The following is a 6,000-nucleotide window of genomic DNA, read 5'->3' as shown; positions in this document are numbered from 1 at the left end:
TGTCGCCAATCACTATCGAAAGATACAATTTGACAATTAACTTTGGAAAATATTTTTGAAATTCTTTTTTAATTGTATAGGCTTCGTTTTGTTTATTGTTTTTTTCATAATAATGACCGATATAGCGCAGCGTGATTTTTGGCGTGGCCTGTACGCCCAGTGCCCGGTCAACGTGACGGTTCGTGCACGGTGACATCGACATCGTTATTTGTGCCGGCGCAGCCCGTGATTCAGCCTGCGGTTCAGCCCGACGCGATTCAGCAGCGCGATTCGTCCCGTTATTTTGGTGGATGGTACCGTTAAGTGCACAGTTACTTATTATCACTCGTGCTGAAAGGAGCCCTGCTGATTCCCTTCGCCCACTTAAAGTCGCTCGAGAACAAAGCATTTTTTTTAGTTGTGATTTTTTTTTGACCCCCAAAAAGCCAGTGGCGTAGCCACCGGGGGGCGTGGGGGCGTTGGGGGGCGTCCGCCCCCCATGAAATCTTGTCGCCCCCCATTCGCCTCCCCACTGAGATTTTGAGTTTCAAAAAAAATTATCATTGATCTAAATCTAAATAGTCGCGAATGATCCACATGATGACCACTGAGAAACGACCCTTCGACCGGCGACCGCGGACCAGTAAGCTGACAACCGGCGTGACATAGCGCATAATGGTAATCTAAAATGCGTATTAACACCCACCAGTGCTGTAGGTCTCGAGACCGGTCTCGGTCTCGGTCTCGGTCTCGGTCTCGGTCTCGGGAGCTGTGGTCTCGGATTTGGTCTCGGTCTCGGTCCCCTTTGGTCTCGATATTTTGGCTGGTCTCGAGTCGAGACCATGCAGCCAAAAAGGGAGGGGGCGGATTCTATCCCCGGCCCTTTTAGGGTTAAGTAAAGAATCAGTTTAGGGCAAATGTGACTGCAGTGTGATGCTAATGGACATGTCTCTCTTCACTTTCTAGTGAGTGAGGCATAGTCCAATAACCATTGTTCCTCTTCTTCTTTCTCGTTTTTATTGTGGGATGATCTGTTGAAACAAACACTTTATAGCCATCCTCATTGATTCCAAATACAACTGAGATTTAAATCTTATGCATCAAGACTGAAACATTATTTTTACAGTCAGATTTTGTATTTTGAATATGGGGAACAATTCAACTCTTTTCCCCTAGAAATATTGGTGATTTTTTTTCTATTTTCCTTTTCAATTTTTCCTTTATTCGTGGAGGCGGGAAAACGTTCTTTTTAAAATTATATTTATTAATGGATTTTCATCTTTTCGTAGACCGTTAAATTGGTATTAGTGGTGGACAGCTGAATTTTGTGATCTCTTTATTAAAATAGACACGACTTGGGAATAGAGTATGCAAATAACGTGAAATGTTCACAGTTACTACTCAATAACATGGTCTTTATCCCAATTATATTTTTTACAAAATGGAGCGTGCCATTTTTTTTGGATCATACGGTAACTTTCTTTTTGACTCGCCATGTATTCATCTTTACATCTGTGATAAACACAAATTGAGCTACTGCCATAGTCACACAAAAATAGAGTCTAATTGCCTACCTCGTCTTCTTCCTAAATGTCAATTGCATTTGCATGAGTCGAGAAGAATTGTGTTCCATTAATCGCTATATGCTGTTTACGGCCATCACAATAAACTATTAATATATTGGCAATATGTCGTACTTGTTAATCACTAAAATATTCAAGTAAATTGCCCGGCAAAGTAGCCGATGCGGGTGATACGATGGCACGGTACAAAACACAGAGGCGTGGGCACTGAGCCATGAATCCTAAAAGTACACCTCGCCCACCACATTCAGTTTGTGACAGCGCCATTCTATTGTGTCGGCCATATTCTCAAATAGGCTAATGACGATGATGACGGCGGGCAATTGACAGAAGATAGATCAGGCAAATGTGGTTCATCAATCTTCTATAGTATATGTAACGTTATTGACATTAAACAAAAATAAAGTGGCATTACATTTCAGCCTTACCCAGGCCTTCTTCAGAGGTAAATGACAGAGGAACAAGAAACAAACATGTAGGGGACACACAAACATGCAGGGTTGGAAGGAGAATCACAAAGAGGGATGGGGGGGGGGGGCAGACCAATCCATATCTGGCTACCATCTCTCAATTTTTTGGTCTACATGTAAAAATCTATATTCCATGACTGAAATTTTTAAAAACAAATCAATATTTTCTTGCTCCGAATTTTTTTTCGAATCAGGTTTACAAGGAGGTCCAATGTAAAATCAAAGTTGCATTTAAATATCCGTTAGTGGTCATTGCTGAAACCAAGGGGTGGCTGTGGAGTTTAGGGTCCGAGTTCCTATAACAGATGAAACATCCACCTTTAACTTTTTACTTTTGTCAAGTTTCAACATGTTCAAGTTTTGCAAAAACTAGTACAAATTGTCGTACTCCTAAGTCAGAGTTTCTTCATCAGATTTACACTTTATAGTAGTTAAACAATGTTTAAAAAAAAATATTTTTTAAAAAGTGGCAAAAATATAGAAGTTCATCAAATAAGGTTTTTCCCTTCTTTAAATTAGGTTGTTTCCAATGTTTTTAATTGATTGTGACAATAACAAATTCTGTTGCCATGTTGTAATTTATGGCATGAAGCAAATACGAAGAGCACTCGCATGACACAATTAAGCAGGTACACGTGATTCCTAACTTTCAATCACTTCCTTCACATCCCCATGAACATCAACATCTCAAGGACAGACTTGTTTATTTAGATTATTGTTATTTATTATCCGCGGTCTCGGTCTCGGTCTCGGTCTCGGTACGCCTTGAGGGGCTGGTCTTGGTCTCGGTCTCGGTCTCGCAACTTCAGGTATCGGTCTTGGTCTCGGTTTCGGACTATCCGGTCTCGACTACAACACTGAGTCACCCACTGTACTGCTCGCTCACACCACGGAACACGTATTATAGACAGGTGGTCCGTGGGTCACACAGTTTCAGTCAGCGATATCACTCGAATCGGCCACGCACAAACTTTTTCCTCCATTCATATAAGCTAAATAATAATAATAGACCAATAAAAATTCCTTGAAATCATTGGCGTAGCCACGGCGGGGCGTGGGGGGGGGGGGCAAATGTCCCCCCCCCCCCAGATTTTTGAACTCGTGTCTCATTTACAGGGCCCTATTATGTACTACAATGTATCTTTTGCTTAGAAAATACTGGTTAAAGTGGTCAGAAATTGCCTCAGAGAGCACCACAGAGCATTGAGAATCCAAAATTTTTCGGGGCCCTTAAGCGGGCCCCGAACCCCACGCCTATAGATCAGAATTCTGGTAGCTGATTCAATGACTCCAACCTCGAAAACAATGTTCAAAAATTTTTCATATTCCTTTAGCTGAGAAAACCTCGAAAATTATGTTTAAATTATTATCATTGGCGTAGCCACGGCGGGGCGTGGGGGGGGGGGCAAATGTCCCCCCCCCCCCGATTTTTGAACTCGTGTCTCATTTACAGGGCCCTATTATGTACTACAATGTATCTTTTGCTAAGATAATTATTGGTTAAAGTGGTAAGAAATTGCCTCAGATCACACCACAGAGCATCGAGAATCCAATTTTTTTCGGGGCCCTTAAGTGGGCCCCGAACCCCACGCCTATAGCTCAGAATACCGATATTCAATGACTCCAACCTCGAAAACGATGTTCAAATAACTATCTTTTGCTAAGAAAATATTAGTTAAAGCATTGAGGAAAGTGGTAAGAAATTGCTTCAGATCACACCACAGAACATCTAGAATCCATTTTTTTTCGGGGCCCTTAAGCGGGCCCCGAACCCCCACGCCGTAAGGGCTTCGCGCTACGCGCTCGCAACAGTTCTGATCAAGGTATGTCCCCCCCCCCACTTTTGAGAAGCGATTGACGCCCCTACATGACGCCCCCCCCCCCCATGAAATGTTCCAGCCCCGCCAGCGCCCCCCTCCCCCCCCCCCCCCACTAAAAAATTCCTGGCTACGCCACTGCAAAAAGCCAATTTTGGCCAGAAAGTAATGCCCATGACGATTTCAGGGCCTTTTCTGTTTGTTTGTATCGCTGTACATTTGTAATGGACCGATTTCGCTTCTTGCCTCAAAACCATTTTTTAGGGCATAAATAATTATTTCACAGTGAAAAGGTTTATTGAGTAGCGTGTTTATACTTTCCATCATTTTGATTGTCGAATACTTAGTTTGTTTTTGAATGCATATCGAATTCTTGGACCATGTGGCATCGCTTTAATATTTCTCCCGGGGTTTATAAGCAAGACGAGTTTGGAATGGAGCAGATTCTGAGATGAGATTCCGAGGAGAGGGCAAAGACCAGCCTCGATGATTTTGAGAAATAATTGGTGTGAATTTATCGATATAGAGAAGCCAAAGGAGAGGGCTCAGCCAGACTGCTACTTTAGTGAATTTTAATGCTTGAGCTATTGTACGTTTATTGCATTATTTCTTTAATTTAAACGAAGAGTTACAGTGGAAATTTGTACATTATTTATGTAAAGAAAGAAAGCAATTTGATTATACTTTGCTGGAATTTAAAATCCGAATAGTCGTTTTGTTTATGAAAGCAAATTTCAAGGAAATTTGTACTTGTTACATGAAAAATCCCTAAAATAGATATAGGCATTATTTTCTGGCTTTAGTGGTTTTTGGGGGCACAAAATAAAAACTTAAAAAATTGCTTTCGTCTCGTGCGCACGAGGGCGAGGAAAACAGCCGGGCTCCTGTCTGCACGAGTGCCAGAAAATAACCGTTTGCTTTGGGGTACCATCCACCAAATTTCGGGCCGAATCTCGGTGCAGAGTAGCGCCAGGCTTCACCGTGGCTGAATTACGGGATACGCCGGCAAAAAATGATTTCACCGTGCACTGACGGTCACGTTGACCGGGCATCGGGTGAACAGGCCCGGGTGCCTGCCACGAGAAAATCACGCTGCACTATATCGGTCAGCGGCAAAAAGTTGCAACATTCTCGTCAATCACTACGTTTGGCTCTCGATGGTATTTCAAAACCCGACATTTTTAAAGATGATCGCTAGTTTGTTTTGTAGTTGAACAGGGAATTCTCGAAGCATGTTTATTTTTGGCACGAGTGCGGAAAGGAACCCTGCTAGTATCCTTCGCCATCGTGCGCACGGGACGAAAGCAATTTTTAAAGATTTTATTTTGTGCCTCCCCCCGCCCCAACCCACTGAGACCAGAAAGCAATGCCTATGACGATTTTAGAGCCTTTCCTCAATTAAAAAAGGGACAAATCCTGGAGAAATTGAAAGCAAATGACAAACAATTTTGACCCCTGTACATTTCAGTGGGCTGCTTTCACTTTTTGTCGCCAGATACATTTATGCGCATGCGTGCATAATTATGAATGTCTTAGCACAAAATGTCTATAATTCGGCGGGTTTTCTCCTGAACAAATTTTTGGTGTGACCGGAAGGTCCAAGTTAGGTGGATCCAAAATACAGAAATGAGCCCCAGTCAAAACAAACCACGATTTCTTCCAAACGGTTGACGTGGTGATAATAAAGCCTGGTACGAACTTGGGCATCGGTCCAAAGATGTTATAGATTTTGTGACGTCGTCATGACGTCATCAGGTATCAACTCACAAGCGATTTAAGGGCAGGCTTTGACAAAATACTCTTAACTCTATCATTTAGTGTCGTTATCGTTTTTCGTGAGGTGGTAGACGGTGCCTTCAGCAACATTTCTTCCCGGGCACAAAACCACTTGACCTTCACTTCCGGTGCTATTGGAAGTGCAATGAAAATTGAATTTAACTCGAAAATGGAAGCATTTTAGTACAGACAAGTAATTTGTGAAATTGAGTGTTTAGTGGGAAATGCCAAACACCAAGAAAAAATGATGGCGATATCACCGGAAAGGGCACCCTTTAGTGGCACATCAAATAGAGATTGACTTTTTAAATTTAAAAACCATTTGTTAAACTTTTAAGAAATTGCCCCGCATTGGCGGACCTACGGACCGTCACA

Source organism: Patiria miniata, unplaced genomic scaffold (genome assembly GCF_015706575.1).
Source record: "Patiria miniata isolate m_02_andy unplaced genomic scaffold, ASM1570657v1 HiC_scaffold_27, whole genome shotgun sequence".
Lineage (NCBI taxonomy): Eukaryota > Metazoa > Echinodermata > Asteroidea > Valvatida > Asterinidae > Patiria > Patiria miniata.
This window is presented reverse-complemented; position numbering follows the sequence as displayed.